Source organism: Humulus lupulus, chromosome 5 (assembly GCF_963169125.1).
Source record: "Humulus lupulus chromosome 5, drHumLupu1.1, whole genome shotgun sequence".
Taxonomy (NCBI): Eukaryota; Viridiplantae; Streptophyta; class Magnoliopsida; order Rosales; family Cannabaceae; genus Humulus; species Humulus lupulus.
Genome location: NC_084797.1, coordinates 35,111,284 through 35,128,867, shown reverse-complemented (window position 1 = coordinate 35,128,867; position 17,584 = coordinate 35,111,284). Strand labels below are relative to the sequence as shown.

Sequence of the window (17,584 nt, the reverse complement as noted above, 5' to 3'; positions counted from 1 at the left end):
AGGGCAAGCTTGATCTGCCCTGATTTGGAGAGCTCTGAGAGCAGAATGTACATGAACAGCTGCTCAGCCGCCACGGTTGAGGGGAGACAGGGACAGGAAAGCCATAAACTTTTGTTTTTCCTTTAGAAAGGCTGGTGGTTGTCTGTGAACTGGAAATTTTGTAAATAGACTTTTAAACGCTATTTCTTTTGGGATCCCATATGTAAATATTTAATTATATGGTAAGTATCTTTTGAGACCAAAACCTTTTAACCCTAGCACTTTAGTGACGTTAGAATTCACGTTTTTAACTAGTTGACTTGATTAGCAAGTCCTGCACCTTTACAAATACACAGTGTAGCGGTCTTGGCTATCCAGGGCGCTACATGATTATTGCTTCCAAAAATAATGAAATTAATTCTTTGAGTAAAGAAATTGATCTTATGCAAAAATGTGTCAAAACACATAAGACCGAAGTGTTTTTCTCTGTTGAATTTGTTTAAAAAGAATTATGTTAAACACTTTGGTAGCATGAATCGATTCTTGACCAAAAGAAATTCAAAATAAAAAACAATGTGGGTCAAGAAAAATAACTTAGCTTGTTTGGCTACTTTTACATGTCATAAAATACATGCATCTAGTTCATGGTACTTTGATAGTGGTTGTTCAAGACATATGACAAATAATGCCAATATACTCACCAACTTCAAATCTTTGAAATGTGGAGTAGTAACTTTCGTGGATGGGATGACAAGAAACATTTTAGGAAAAGGTACCCTAAACATTGAAGGGTTACCAAAATTGAAAAATGTTCTTGTTGATGGACTGAAAGCTAACTTGATTAGGATAAGCCAAATTTGTGACCAAGGTTTCTTTGTTAATTTTTCGCATGATGAGTGTATTGCTATAAATCAAAGTGGTGACATTTTTCTTAAAGGTTCTCGCTCTTTGGATAATTGTTACACACTCACACAAAAAATCACATGTCATGCATCATCATCCAATTTTAATAATACTGATTTGTGGCATGAAAAACTTGGTCATATAAATTTCAAAAATTTGAAAAATATTCCTAATACAGGTCTCATCTATGGTATATCCAAGTTGGGTAAAGAATCACCTGGTAAGTGTGAATCATGTCAATTGGGAAAACATTTGAAAATTTCCCATAAAGCTTTATGTGATATTAATACTTCAAATGTGTAGGAATTATTGCATATGGATCTTATGGGTCCTATACAGGTTGAAAATATTAATTGTAAGAGACACATTTTTTTCTGTTGGATGATTTTTCTAGATTTACTTGGGTAGATTTATTAAGAGAAAAATCAGACACATTTGAAGCTTTTAAAATTCTCTGTACAAGACTAAGAGTTGAAAAAAATTACATCATTTGAAAAAACGTAAGAATACGAAGTGATCATGGTAAGTGTTGGGGTTTTATGCTCTAATTAAAACTCAAATTCTTTGTAATCTCATTTTATTATCAATAAAAGAATAGAAATCATTTTTTGACTTGGTCAATCACTTTGCTCACATGTTTTATTTTCATGATTATTTGTTTAATATAAACTTCTATTAAATCCCGAGCATATAGCTAATCTTATTTATAGTGACGTAATCACAGTGGAATATAAATATGATTATATGTTCAAAATAAGTTAGTCCTAAGATTAGTCAGTGCACCAGATTTACACTGACTTGCCAATCTACGATATGATCTACTTACGCATTACAATGTTATGTTCTTTCCAGAACATTAGCAAAGTAGATAAGATCGGATGTATTTGTTACATCGGACATGACCGATATTGACAGTTGATAAGATAAGTAAACATACCGTTATTATCTATTTTAGTCATATCATATAGTTGACCATAGGTCAATTCAATCTCAATTCTGAGTGGTTAGTATTCTAACTGATTGTATTATTTGAGTTCTTTGACTTGTTCATTACCAGCTTACCCTACGGACTAGCCCATACTTACATCTTGGGAACTCGGTAGTATAATTGAGTGGGAGTGTTAATCATAGATATGAACATCTATAGCTTCTGATGAAGAAGTGAAACGATGGTTTCCTTTTAGTTTGGTTCAAGGTGATAAATGATAGAGATCTCATTTCAGTAATTAAATTAGTTTGCTGAAATATCATTTACAAGGAACTAAGTGTTTTAAGGATAAAATACAATGAGGGGTAAAACTGTATTTTAGTCCAATCTCATTGTAGATCGTCTATAGAGGATTGAGTGACAATTATGGTTGTAACAATGGATAATTAATAGCGTATCTATATTTGTTATAGAGCGTTCTATGAATTCAAGAGTGCAATTCCGAGTCTATAGTGGAGTCACGAGGAATTGATAAGTTAGTAAATTTATTTGTTAGATTTATCAAAACTTATTGGAGCTTGATTTCATAGGCCCATAGTCCCCATTGTACCTTGGATAAAATCATCTAGATAGTCTCAATTAATTGATTTAATTATCAATTAGAATTATCAAAGTTGACCAGGTCAATTTTGGATAGTTTCACAGAGTTGTGTAATTTTGAGAAGAAAAGAGAAATTATGGCAGATTTATTAATTAAGATAAATTGGTATCTAAATTAATAAATAAATTTAAATCAAGGTTCAAATTATAAATAATTAATTTGATAAAGGATTTAAATAATTATTTAATTAATTAAATCAATAGAAAATAATACAGGCCTTGATTTTAAGTCCAATGGGCTTATAATCAAATGGGAAATTTCACAGACCTATAGCCCATGAAAATTTCAACCTAGGGCTTCAAAATGGCTGTTATTTTATTGATTTTTTAATTAAATTAAATGGCATAATTGAGTCTATAAAAGGAGTGCTTAGAGAGAAGTCAAAAAAAGAAGTTTGATAAGTCACAAGTCAGATTTTCTGATAGTTTTATATTCTCTCTAAACACAAGTCCTTTTCTAAGCCACTTTGTTACTTTCTCTTCTTCTCTCTATATCTATCTCATGTGTTGAGAATTTCCCACACTAGTCTAGGTGGTTCTAAGGATACATTGGAAGATTGTGAAGAAAATAGAAGATCGGTTCAGTTTTTTGATAATACTCTGCGACAGAGAGGATACAAGAGTTAGAGAAACTGAAGGAAGGACTCTTTAATTCCCCTGCGTATACTGTAAGTATTCTATTCTTTGTTTCTCTTTGAATTCAATTTTAGAAACATGTTTTAGGCTATCTCGTATTAATTTGTTTAATATTAGATATATATGAAAATAAATAAAGATCCTGTATAAGCTAATCCAACAGTAAGGAGTTTAAAAATTCTATTTATGATGAATATTGTAAATCTTTTGGAATCTTGCTTGAATTTTCTGCACCCAAAACCCTAGAACAAAAATGGGGTAGTGGAACGGAAAAATCGTACCTTGCAGGAAATGACCAGAGTTATGCTAAATAAAAAAACCTCACAAAAAATTGTGGGCTGAAGCAAATAACACTGCTTGCTACACAATTAATCATGTTTTTTTTGCGTCCAGGTACAAATAAATGAGATCTGGAAAGCTAGGAAACCCACTGTCAATTATTTTCATGTTTTTGGGTGCATTTGTTATATTCTTAGAGATCATGAGAATCTTGGAAAATTTGATGCCAAGAGCGATCTAGGAGTTTTTTTTGGTTATTCCAATAAAAGTAGGGCTTATCGTCTTTATAACATGAGAACCCAAACTGTTATGGAATCTGCTAACATGGTTGTTGATGATCTGAAATATTTTTCTGAGTACTCCCATGAGGAAGAAATTTACAGGTTCATTGATGTTCAACAACAGAAAGGGATACCAGATCTGATAGAAGATCGTTCAGTGGTGACAACTTCTACTGATGACAAATTCTGTTGCGACAACAACTCAACAAACAGAGAAGGAAACCCTAATTAATTCTTCTGACTCTATTTAAAAAGAACCCTCAACCAAAGTAAAAAAGAATCACCCATTCTGAACTTATTTTGGGAAATCTTGAAGAAAGTATGGTCACTCGAAAGAGGTATATAAATTTGGTTCAATTTGTTTTCTTGACTTCTACATTTGAACCAAAAAACGTGAAGGAAGCCTTAAATGATGAATCATGGATTAATGTTATGCAAGAAGTGCTAGATCAATTCACAAGGAATGAGGTATGGATTCTTGTCCCTAGACCGAGCCATACTAATGTTATAGGTACAAAATGGTTATGTAAAAACAAAAATGATGAATTCGGCACCATAATAAGGAATAAAGCTAGGCTAGTTGCATAGGGGTACACTCAAGTTGAAGGAATTGATTTTGATGAGACATTTTCCCCTGCTGCAAGAATTGAATCCATAAGATTATTGCTAGCTATTTCACGTGTTCTTGGTTTTAAATTATTCCAAAAGGACGTCAAATCTGCCTTTTTAAATGGGCTCTTGAATGAAGAGGCTTATGTTGAGCAACCCAAAGGGTTTGAGGACCCTCACTTTCCAAATCATGTTTTTAAGCTACAAAAAGCATTGTATGGGTTGAAACAAGCCCCTCGAGCTTGGTATGAAAGACTGACCCCATTTTTGGTCTCAAAGGGGTACAAGAGAGGGGGAGTAGACCAGACGCTTTTCATAAAAAATGTTGATACCGATATTATTATAGCTCAAATATATGTTGATGATATAGTGTTTGGTTCTACTGTTTATTCTCTAGTGTAGAAATTTGTGAAACAAATGCAGGAAGAGATTGAGATGAGAATGGTGGGAGAGCTCAACTTTTTCTTGGGGCTCCAAGTTAAGTACTCAGATGAGGGAATTTTCATTTCACAAAGCAAGAGTGCCAGGAATTTTGTTAACAGATTTGGGCTCGAGGCATCCAAACCTGCTAAAACTCCCATAGGACCCATTGTCAAACTATCTAAAGATGAGAATGGGACGAAAGTCGATCCAACTCCTTACAAGAGTATGATTGAGAGTCTTCTTTACTTAACTGCTAGTCGTCCAAACATCACTTACAATGTTGGATTGCGTGCTCACTTCCAAGGGAAGCCCATTGACTCTCATGTGACTGGTGTGCTAGAATTATTCGTTATATCAATAAAACTCTTGAATTAGGCATTTGGTACTCCAAAGAAGCAAACTCTAACCTTGTTTGCTATAGTGATGCAGATTGGGCAGGAAACACTGATGACCGTAAGAGTACAAGTGGTAGTTGTTTTTATTTAGGAATCAATTTGGTTTCATGGCATAGTAAAAAAAAAAACTCCATCTCCCTATCAACAACCAAGGCTTAGTACATAGCTGCTGGGAGCTGTTGTACTCAACTTTTGTGGATGAAACAAATGTTGACTGACTATGGGTTTGATCTAAAAGATTTAACCATTTTTTGTGATAATACAAGTGCTATTAATATCTCCAAAAATCATGTTCATCATTCTCCCACCAAACATATTGACATTCATCATCATTTTATCAGGGAACTTGTTGAAAACAAAACTTTGATTTTAGAATATGTTAAGATTAACAAACAAATTACAAAGATTTTTACTAAAGCCTTAGACACGGTCAGATTTGATTCCCTCAAGAAATCCTTGGGGTTTGTTTTATTTGAAATTTCTAATAATTTATTGTCTTGCCTTGCATATGTGAGTGTGTAAATCTCTTGTCCTGATTGATAGAAATTTGTTGACCATATTTTTCAATTTTTGGAAAATGCACTTTTTAATTTTTAAACCTGGTAAGGAATAAAAACTATATTTGAAAAAGTTGTAGCCTTCCAATTTATATTTGATCAATTTATTATGTCAATTTTAGTATGAGCATTCCTTAATCTAGTTTCTTCTTCAGGCTCCATTATGGAAAAGTGCTACCTATACTGATGTGTGAAAGTCGACACTGAGTAAGCTGGTACCATGTAATTAGCAATTATATTTGTAATGACCCAAATTTCCTAATAAGGTTTAGGACCTTGATTAGGAGGCCGGGAGGGCCATAATTGATTTATTATGCCATAAAATGATTATATGCATGATTATGTGAATTATATTATTATATGATGATAAATGCATACATATGAGTCCACTTTTCATTATAAGGGTATTTTGGTAATTTGGCCCATTGAGGGCATATTTGTAAATTTTCATTCATGTTCATGAATTATAAATAAGACCACATTATAATGTGGATTTGTTCGAGCCATTCGGCATGAGACGATCTTTCAATGCAAGTTATCGGTTTGGTCATAACGGGGTTAATTTCGGGCTCGGGGTGAGTCTCGAGTTAATTTGAGGATTTGTACATTACCAGGAATTAAAGGGTAATGAGATATTATTTATTAGCATTTGAAAATACTGAGAATAACGAGAATTGGAGGACGTTAATTATGATTAATGAGATTGTAACGACCCAAATTTACTAATACGGCTTAAGAGCCTTGATTAGTGTGCTGGGAGGGCATAATTGAAATATATGTGATTTAATGATTAAAAGTATGCTATATGACTATTTGAATATCTGAGATGCATGACTATGTGTATTAGTATGCATGTAGGCCCTGATTAGGTTAGAAAGGGCATAATTGTAATTTTGGCCCGTTGAGGGCATAACTGTATATATATGTGATAACTGTTGAGACCACATTATTATGTGGATATATTTGTGATCTGTGATTCGAGATGATCCTAGTGAACAGGTTAGCGAAAAAGTCACGGTGGGGATTTATACCCGGCTCGGGGCGAGCTTGGGGGTATAAATGGGAATTTAGAGAATATATTGGGGTTAATTTTGATATTGAGGAATATAATTGGTGATTAATTAGGTATCGTGAAGTAAGCGGAAAATATTAGAGACACTCGAGGAATTAGCGGGAATCGGGTGAAATGACCAAAATACCCCTAGATGGATCAAAGGAGTTAGAATTAAAGGGGACGGTATTTTGGTCATTTGGGCTTATAAAAGATAGGCATAACTGAGGCTTTATGTTGAGTGGAACTTGTAGAAAGAAATAGAAGTCTGAAGAAAGAAAGGAAAGGAAAGAAAGAAAAGAAGGGAAAGAAAAGGGAAAGGAAAACATGGTATTTTCTCAAGGTCGGTTTGGCTTTTCCCCATCAATTCTTGAGGTATTTTGGAGCAGAAACTCAAGGGAAGCCATAGTAAAGCTTGAGGCTAGAGTCCTTGGTCTGGCTTGAAGAATTGGCAAGGGTTTAGCAAGAACAAACCATTCAGTTGAGGTAAGACTTTGAAGTTTCTTCAGTTTCTGGTTTTGGTATTGAACTAAGGTGTCTAAGCTGAATTTGATGGGAACTCAAGGGAATTCAAGCCAAGGGTTTGAGGAGGAGTAAGCCAAGGAGGTGTAGAGGCTCACTTAAGGTCGAATGCCCATTGAAGGTATGAAATTCTAAGCTCTAAATTCTGAGGTTTTGATTGTTGTACTGAAGTTTCTGAGTTTAGGTTCAACTACGGTGAATTCTATGTTTAGGGATGCATGTGATTGGGTTATGTGTATTTGGGATGCTTGGGATGAGTGAAGCATGTTAGTAAGCTTGATTCTAGGTTTGGTGGAAGTTTGGAGAAGTTTTGGTAAGGTTTGTTTCGGGGGAAGTCGAAGGAGGGAAAAATAACATTTGATGTTCTGTGACTAGCGCTAGCCTTTGGGCGCTGTAGCACTAGGCCAAGTGTTCTGGACGAGTTTGGGCTTTTCTTGTAGCGCTGTAGCGCCCTCCTTAGAGCATTGTACCGCTACCCTGTTTCTAGAAAAGAGTTTTTGGGTTATTTTCAAGGGTTTTTGCCCGGGGGTTCGGGGTTCAATTCCACCACCCCGTTTGGTGGAATTGGGACTTCCCGAGGGCTCAGGATTGGTCCCGAGGTTAGGTTTTGGACTTGAGGTTTGGTGATGACTCTGGCCTATGGTTGTGACTAGGTGTGTGCTAGGGCTTAAGAGGAATCGTGCTCAGGGATCAAAGTGAACGAAGCTAGCGAGTTTAAAGGTAAGAAAACTACACCCAGTTATATGTTTGTGATGGGACTAAGTGCTCCTGATATCTGTATAGTGTCAATGATGGTATTATGCCATGGGACATATGATAAACGGCCTAAGGGTGCCGTATACAATATTTGCGCACAGGGCGCGGCTTGGCCACTGGTAGCCGAGGACAGCTTAATATTCACTGAGCTCGGTTTAAGCGGGCCAGAGTCACTGGGATAAACAGAGGGTGCGGGATAAGGGTGCTAACCCTAGTTATCATTTGTGAATTGATTATTGATATGAGATTATATGTTTGGTATGATGAATACTTGGTTATCATGAATGCTTAAACTATTGAAAACATGTTTATGTGGTATGAGATATTGGATTGTCTGTTGATTGTTTATGCTCTGTTATTGTGTTTTCTTACTGGGCCTTGGCTCACGGGTGCTACGTGGTGCAGGTAAAGGCAAAGGCAAAGGCAGGTTGGACCAAACCTGAGATAGAGAGCTGCGGGGCTGAATGTACATAGTCAGTTGTTTGGTCGCCATGGCCGAGGAGTGGATCAGGACAGGGAATGCCTAACAATCTGTTTTTCCTTAGAATGGCTAATTACTGTATTTAAATCTTGAATCTTTGTAAATGACTTTAATCGTTATATTTTTGGGATCCCATGTAAATAGAAAATGTTTATTTATAAGAAATGCGGCTTTTGAGACCAAAATCTTTTAACCCTAGTTCCATTATAGTATCAGTAACACGTTTTTAATTAAATGACTTGATTAGCAAGTCTAGCACTTTTATAAACACACAGTGTAACAGTCTTGGCTATCCAAGGCGTTACAACTTGGTATCAGAGCGTCCTAGGTTTATGGGTTCCTGAAGACTGGTTGGACATGTACATTCACCGCGAAAGACAAGCTCAACTCAGGGTTTGGTAATTGTGTACACATGATTATGTGCTTAAATGATTTGGATGAGATATGACTGTTGATATCTATTTGATTAATAAGGAGCATGAGATACTGATAGAGCTTGGCCCTTGACTATTGCATGATGTTATTGAGGCATGCTTATTAGCACTGCTATGCATGTAAATGAATACATGGATGAATATTTGGATAAATTCCTATGAACTTAATTGCTTGTGAATGATTAAAGTTCTAGTGATGGATTATGAAAGGATTATTACCCTGTCATCATAGTCTGATTGCCGAGTCATTGATTGCAGATTGACTTGGATAATTATGCGTCTAAGAAAATCTACGCGACTAGCCGGCAGGTCTGGGACTAGAGATGATGATCAGGGCCAGACCCCTCTGCCAGTCCCTAAGAACTGGCAGCAGCTTATGGTGGACATGCAGACTCAGCTACAGAGCCAAGATGAACAGATCCAAATTCTGTGGCAGCAGGCTCCATCAGGGAGTGTTGCCCCCATTGTGCCACCTGCAGTGGTTCCTGTTGGGCAGCCAGTTGAGGTTGGGAATAAGTGGGAACCGTTGTATGAGCGGTTCCATAAGCAACAACCCCCGATTTTTGAGGGAGGACCTGATCCATTGAAGGTTGAATAGTGGATGACCATGATTACTACCATTCTTGATTTTATGAGGGTAGAGGGACATGACAGAGTGGCCTGTGCCACATATATGCTGAGAGAGGATGCCCAAATCTGGTGGGAGGTGGCATCACAGACCAGAGATGTTACTGTTTTGACTTGGGAAGGATTCAAGGACTTGTTCAGTCAGAAGTATTATAATGTTACCATTAGGGCAGCGAAAGTAAATGAGTTTGTGGGGCTAGTTCAGGGCAGTATGACAGTTACAGAGTATGCCCTGAAGTTTGACAGACTTGCGAAGTTCGCACTAGATCTTGTGCCTCCTGATGCAGCTAGGCAAGATAGGTTTATTAGAGGGCTTAATGCTATGATTGCCCAAGATGTGAGGATTATGATAGTTCCTGGAGGGACAACTTATTCCCAGGCTTTAGAGAAGGCTCTTACCGCTGAGGAAGCAGAGAATAATATTTGGAGAGAAAGTGCAGTGAGAAGGGAGGGCCGCAGGGCGGTGCCTCCATATGTTGGTTCTGGTAGGGGCGGAGGCCCCAGTGATTTGAAGAGAAAGACCCCTGATGCTTCGATTGCTCCTGGCCTTCATAGGAGAGGTCGGGATACTCAGGGAGGCCGTCAAGGAGGCGGTGATACATGGAGGACTTAACCTGAGTGTACAAGGTGTAGAAGACGCCATCCGGACGAGTGTCGGGCTAAGGCATGTTATGTGTGTGGGGTGATGGGACACCTCAAGAAAGATTGCCCAACAGTGAGGAAGGGATATACGGGGAAAGTGTTCAGCTTGACTCCAGCTCGAGTGTTCACCCTAACGCAGGCGGAGGCCGAGGCTAGTCCCTCGGTAATGACAGGTCAGCTTCCTAGTGCTGGCACTCCTTTTACTGTATTGATTGACTCTGGTGCTACACACTCATTTGTTTCTAGTAAGGTGATTGATAGACTGTATAGACCTAGTGAGTATTGTGTTTCAGGGTTTGAGACTATTTTGCCTACAGGGGAACTGGTAGTGTCTAGGAGGTGGATTAGAGCACTGCCAGTGATAGTTGATGGTAGGGAGTTATCAGTAGACTTGATTGAGTTGAATATGGAGGACTTTGATATGATTCTAGGTATGGATTGGTTGGCTAGATATGAAGCTACCATTGACTACAGGAAGAAGATGGTGACTTTTGAGCCAGAGGGTGAGGATCCCTTTGTTTTTGTGGGAGCGGTGCATGGACCCCGCATAACAAGGATATCGGCGTTGAGAGCCAAAGATCTGTTATAGGGTGGATGCATAAGCTTTCTGGCTAGTGTGGTGGATACCACTAGGGTTTCACCAGTAGGACTGGAGGAGACCAGATTGGTTTGCGAGTTCTTAGATGTGTTTCCTGAGGACTTTCCAGGGTTGCCGCCGCGTAGAGAGATTCAGTTTGTCATTGAGTTGGTGCCAGGGAAAGAGCCAGTGTCGAGGGCACCATATAGGATGGCACCGGCAGAACTAAAAGAATTGAAGATACAGTTGCAGGAGTTTCTGGATTTGGGGTTTATCAGGCCTAGTTACTCGCTGTGGGGTGCTCCAGTTTTATATGTGAAGAAGAAGGAAGGAACTTTGAGAATGTGTATAGATTACCGATAATTGAACAAGTTCACTATCAAGAATAAGTATCCCCTACCAAGGATTGATGACTTATTCGATCAGCTGCAGGGTAAGACGATATTCTCAAAGATTGATCTTCGATCTGGTTATCACCAGCTGAGGCCGAAGACGGCCTTCCGAACGCGGTACGGGCACTATGAGTTTCTGGTCATGTCATTTGGTTTTACCAATGCCCCAGCAGCCTTTATGGATCTAATGAACAGGGTATTCAAGGATTTTCTGGATCAGTTCGTTATTGTCTTCATTGACGACATCTTAGTGTATTCCAGTTCAGAGGAAGAGCACGAGCTTCATCTTCGAAAAGTCCTTCAAAGGTTGAGGGAGCATCAGTTGTATGACAAGTTTAAGAAATGTGAATTTTGGTTACCAGAAGTGACATTCCTTGGACATATAGTGGGTGTAGATGGGATTAAGGTGGATCCATCTAAGGTAGAGGCGGTTAGGGATTGGCCGAGGCCAAGGAATGCCTCGGAGGTGCGGAGTTTTCTTGGTTTGGCAGGTTACTACAGACGGTTTGTATAGGGCTTCTCGAAGATAGCGGCACCAATGACAGAATTGACACGGAAGAATTTTAAGTTTATCTGGTCAGATAAGTGCGAAGACAGTTTTCAAGAGTTAAAGCGACGACTTATTACAGCGCCTGTGTTGAGTCTTCCTTTGGGGGAAGGGAAGTTTGTTGTTTACTGTGATGCATCGAGGTTGGGTTTAGGTTGTGTGTTGATGCAGAACGAGAAGGTTATAGCTTATGCATCACGACAGCTGAAGGAGTATGAACAGATGTATTCTACCCATGATTTGGAGTTAGCATCAGTGGTATTCGCGCTGAAGATTTAGTGACACTTCTTGTATGGGGAAAAGTGCGAGGTGTTCACTAACCATAAGATTCTGAAGTATTTCTTTACACAAAAGGACCTGAACATGAGACAGAGGCGTTGGCTTGAGTTGGTAAAAGACTATGACTGTGATATTCTTTACCATCTAGGGAAATCCAATGTGGTGGTAGATGCATTGAGCTGGAGAGGCCCAGGTCACTTATATAGTTCCATTCAGATATCAAGGGAGTTAGTTGATGAGATGGTCAGAGCGGGGATAGAGTTGGTGGTAGGCCGGTTTGCCAATATTACTCTGCAATCGACCCTGCTAGAGCGGGTCAGAGAAGGACAGTTGGCAGATGCTGAGTTACAAGGAATTACAGAGAATGTCTTAGCGGGAGTAGCTAAGGACTATTCTGTTTCTGAGGGTGCTTTGCTTTGGTATCAGGGACGGTTATGTGTTCCAGCTGATGAGGGGATTAGACGTGAGATACTAGATGAGTCTCATACAACGCCGTACTCGCTTCATCTGGGTACCACAAAGATGTGCCAGGATTAAGGAACGCTATATTGGTGGTCCGGGATGAAAAAGGAGGTGGTGGAGTACGTAGCCAGATGATTAACCTGTCAGCAGGTGAAAGCTGACCATCAGCGACCAGTAGGGTTGCTTCAGCCTTTGGGTATTCCTGAGTGGAAATGGGAGGATATTACGATGGACTTTGTGGGAGGTTTACCTAGGACAGTGGGGCTTCATGATTCGGTGTTAAGGGTTTTATTTAAGCTTGGGGGAATTTTGACCTTTTGACCTAAGGATATATATCAACCTTAAGAAGGTGTAGAAGCTTAAGAAAACAGAGCAGCTTTCTTCTTCTCCCGTTCATCATTTCTTCTTCTTTTCTCTTTGAATTTTTGAGTTCCATTTGAGGATTCAAGCTAGGGAACCAAGCCTTGAGGGTCTAGGGTTGTATTCTACCATTGAAGAGGGTGTAATTCTGTGCTTGAGGTAAGTTTTCAACCACGGAAAACTCTGGTTTTACTCTGTTTTCTTATTGAGTTTCAGTTGGAATTTTGAAGTTGAAAGTTGAGAATTGATGGGAGTCTTCGGCAAAGGTTAAATGGGTTATGATGCCTAAGACTTGTATGTTGGATATTTTGGTTCATTTATGAGTTTGGTTGAGGTTTGGGATCAAATTTTGAAGCTTGAATTGGAGAACACGAAGGAGGAAAAACCAGGGCTGAATCAGCCTGGCTCTAGCGCTACAGCGCCCAAGGGAGGGCACTATTCATCCTTGTTTGTAGCTCTATGGCGCTATGGGGGGAAATGCTACAGCGCTACCTTGTTTTTCCAGGGTCTTATTTTTTCAATTTTGAGGGTTTTTGGCTCGGGGTTTCAATTCCTAAGGCTCGGGATCGAATCTACTAACCGTTTGAGTATGATTCGAGGTCCTGGGAGTGAGGTTTAGGTCAAGAACCTTTTATTGTTGATTTTCATTGATGGACATTATATTTGGTTATGACTAGGTGACCGCTAAGGGATCAGGGGATCGATCGTTCTCAAGGGTCGTTCATTTATTATTTCTTGCTCGAACGAAAGGTAAGAAAACTGCACCCAGTATCTGACATGCATGGTTTTTGATGTAGCACGTTAAATGCTCTATTTGTATATCTGGAATGCATAGAAAATGCTTGGAAATTTTCTTATCTGTGAATGGTACTGACTTATTAGTCAAGATCGGTATTGGTGTCAGTATGTATTGAGAAGCTGTGACTTATTAGTCAAGTTCGGCAATAGTACTGAGCACTGGTCGTATGGTATTGGCTTATGAGTCAAGAACGCTATTAGCATGTTTAACGCAAGCCAAAAAGATTAGATCTAATCGACATAAGTATTATAAAAAAAAGCATGAAATGCTTGACCGACCTTAAGTTCGATGAAAAATAAAAGCGCTTGTCTAGTCTAAAGGCTAGATATTTAGAGCCAGAGCCAAAAGGCTAATGTGACCTACACGTCACATGGCTAGGAGGGTATGGGACCTCAGAGATAGACTTATCAGTCATCTACATAACGATAGACTTCTTAGTTATCTATATAGAGAGACTTATTAGTCATCTATACAGAGAGACTTATTAGTTATCTAAACATAGAGGCTTATCAGTCATCTACCTAAGAGATAGACTTATTAGTCATCTAACCGAGATAGACTTATTAGTCATCTAACTGAGATAGACTTATCAATCATCCATACAAAGATAGACTTATCAGTCATCTAATCGAGATAAACTTATCAGTCATCCATACAGAGATATAGACTTATTAGTCATCTAACCGAGATAGACTTATCAGTCATCTACATAGAGATAGACTTATCAGTCATCTAAACAGAGTATGAGTTATTAGTCGTTTATTCAGAGAGTGACTTATTAGTCGTCTATTCAGAGAATGACTTATTAGTCAGCTATACAGAGAGAATTATTAGTCGTTTACCTCAGAGAAAGAATTATTAGTCATCTACCTCAGAGCGAGAGACTTATTAGTCATCTACTCAAAGCACAAGACTTCACAAACATTTATTTGTACCTGCTTGCATGCATGAGTAGGGTTATTACTGCTAGGCATGCCTATTATGACTTAGTAACATGTTATTACTTGTTCATGAACATATGGAGTTTTCTTGCTGAGATTTGGCTCACATGTGCTATGTGATGCAGGTAAAGGCAAAAAGAAAGTTGGACCATCCTTGAGCTAGAGAGCTTAGGTGACGATGTGTACATATGCGGCTGCTCGACCGCCACGGCCGAGGGTTTAAAGAGGAACTAGGGTTAAACCCTATTTTTCCGCTTAGGTCGGCTGGTTGTAAATCTTTTGTAGTAATTAACCTTTAAATTATATTTTTGGCATCCCAATGTATACAGTAAACATTTTAGTGAAACATTGTATCTTAACCAAAAATTTAAATCCTAAACCGTTAGTCATACTTAGTTACACAGTTATGGCCAAATGACTTGATTTGCGAGTTTAACACTATTTAAAATGCATACCGTAACGGTCCCTGGGTAGTAGGGCATTACAATATTGGAGGATACTTTACCAATGTAAAGGGTTGCCATCAGTACAAGAGTCATAGCCTCCATTATGGTTACAATTTGAAAAATGTTACAATTGCTGAATATGGGCAATGACTCTAGCTTTGAAAGGCCAAAAAGAAACGCCAAATTAATTACACATGCACACACAAATGCCTATTGACTAGACTATGTAAGAACGTTGGAAGACTCATACACATAATGAATTGATTAAAATATTTTTTGTGATTGGTATATTCTTTTTCGAATTTTGGTTATCATTATCACTTAGTATTCTAATTATAATTCATTTTTCTAATTTTTGAATAAAATGGTTATCTTGTTTCTCTCAAACAAGACTTGACATTTACATGGACATGGTATGACAATTTAACTTTTTTTCGCATTTTCTTAAAAAAAAAAAAATTAAATTCCTCGTTGACCAAGTACTAAAGACAAACAAAATTTGAAACAAAAAAATAAATGAAATTTATTTTTTTTATCTCATTATATTCGAAATCTTGAAAAAGTTTTCAATTTTCAGGTGTGAGAATATTTTTTTAAAAAGGAGATTATTTTGGAATTTATCACACAAAAATCGGTAACCCATTTTTTTGGTAACCCATTTCCGAACTTGCCTCATTTGTTCACCGAATTCTCTATATATTCGGATTCCCTTTGTCTTTTTGGTTCTAAGTGTTTCTTGCTCCTCTTTCTTGCTAACTTGTGCCTAAGGTTCTAGTTTTTCTTTTCTTTATGTGTTTCCTTTAATTTCCTTTCAGCAGCCATGAAGACCTGAGGCCATGGTTCCACCTCCAAAGTCGTGAAGTCTCAGAAGGAGATAGTTCCTGAGATGGTTCCCTCTATCCCTTCACCTGTTCCAGTGTCGACTCCACCTATCGTTGCTTCATCGCCCTAGCGGTCACTACAAGAAAAAATTCTTTTAATAACACCAAAAATGTGTTATCAAAACATACCATAACACTTCCTGATGTGTTAAGACCAACTATGTTATCGTAGGTCAGGGTACTTTACATAACACTTTATCATTGTTATACAGATGTGTTATTATACTGTCAACGATAACACACTTTCTTTGTTATTTTAATAAATAGATAAGTGTTTAATTATATTATTTATAGTCGATTATATAACACATTTCAATACTTATAAATTTGTGTTATACTACACTTTAGCATAACACATTTTTTGTGTTATACTACACTTTAGTATAACACATTTTTTTTGTTATATAATGAAGTTTGCATAACAAAATTCTTTACTTATAAAAAGTGTTATTGTAATAGATATTATAACACATTTTTCGTATTATTTTAATATTTAGATAAGTTTAAATTCTGATTATATATTCATTTATATAACACTAATTTATTCTATTATATTTTTATTTTTTATTTCTATAATTCAAATTAGCTTTCTAATATATACTAGCATCATCAAATGAACTTGATTTTCAAATAACAAAATGTAAAAAGCATTCAACATTGTATTAACAATCCACAAATTATTTTAAAACATTCAACATTGTCATCAAATTATATTATAGCTCTCAAGAGACAAAGACCCGAAAACTTAAACCAATAAATCTTAAATCACATGGTAAAAAACATTATCACATTATCGCATATAAAGTGCATCCTAATGACCAAATATCAACTCTCTCATCGATATCTGCATTACTTGGACAATCCCACAACTTAGGAGCTCGAAAAGGTGTTGAACAATGCTCAGATGCCCATTCCTACACAGCAAGCAATGAGTCCACCATCAATACAAGTGCAAAATATTTAATGAAAGATGAAATCTATATCCAATCCTCCATTACTTTGGCCTATTCTAACAATAGGAACTTTTAAATTGTACAGAGTAAAAATTCAAACATTTTGTAATTTGATAAGTTTTTTAAATTAGGCTATCCAAACAGTAACTAAAAATGCAAAAACTTGATTAGAAACCTCAAAACATGAACACATGTCAAGTCTTCACAAATATGCCATTAATTAAAAAAATTCAATATTTTTTTATCTCTTAAGACTATGAAAAAATAAACTCGGACCTCATACAAATGCCAAAGCATTGGATGAATGTCATTCATAGTAGGGTAACTGATGCATTGCATGTGTGTGTGTGTGTGTTCGACTGGGGGAACAAAAACAAAAACCTACAATTGTAGTGCCTCAGAACAAGATTGAATCTGCCTCCTTGCAGGCCGAGCACTGCCAAAATCCATCAATATGGCTAGTGGTTGTTGTCCTTTCCCATGAGTTATGAGGACATTACCAGGCTTGACATCATTATGAGCATATGGTGGATCTAAATTGTGCATGTGCTCGAAACCTGCACAAAGTTGTTAAACAGAATTTCAGGTTCAACTATTTTACTATAAGTACACATCATTGTATCATATAGAAGAGGAACTGAATCACAGGTGATAACATAACTCAGTTTAAAAAGTCTAAAGAAACATATCTATCTACCTGTAGAAATATATGAAGAACATCGGTGGTTGAGAATAACTCCTTTTTAGCTTTCATGTGTTAGCATTGTCCAACAATGTTCCATCC

The 17,584-nt window shown here is 37.4% G+C and overlaps 1 long non-coding RNA gene across 1 annotated transcript; it reads right to left on the bottom strand.

Moving 5' to 3' along the window:
* Nucleotides 1–16,504: 16,504 nt before the first annotated feature.
* On the bottom strand, nucleotides 16,505–17,369 carry LOC133780356 (uncharacterized). The gene is made up of 2 exons (XR_009869250.1): nucleotides 17,186–17,369; nucleotides 16,505–16,761 (listed from the first exon to the last, which is right to left on the bottom strand). It is a non-coding gene; the product is annotated as an uncharacterized LOC133780356 (long non-coding RNA).
* Between the last annotated feature and the right edge of the window lie 215 nt (nucleotides 17,370–17,584).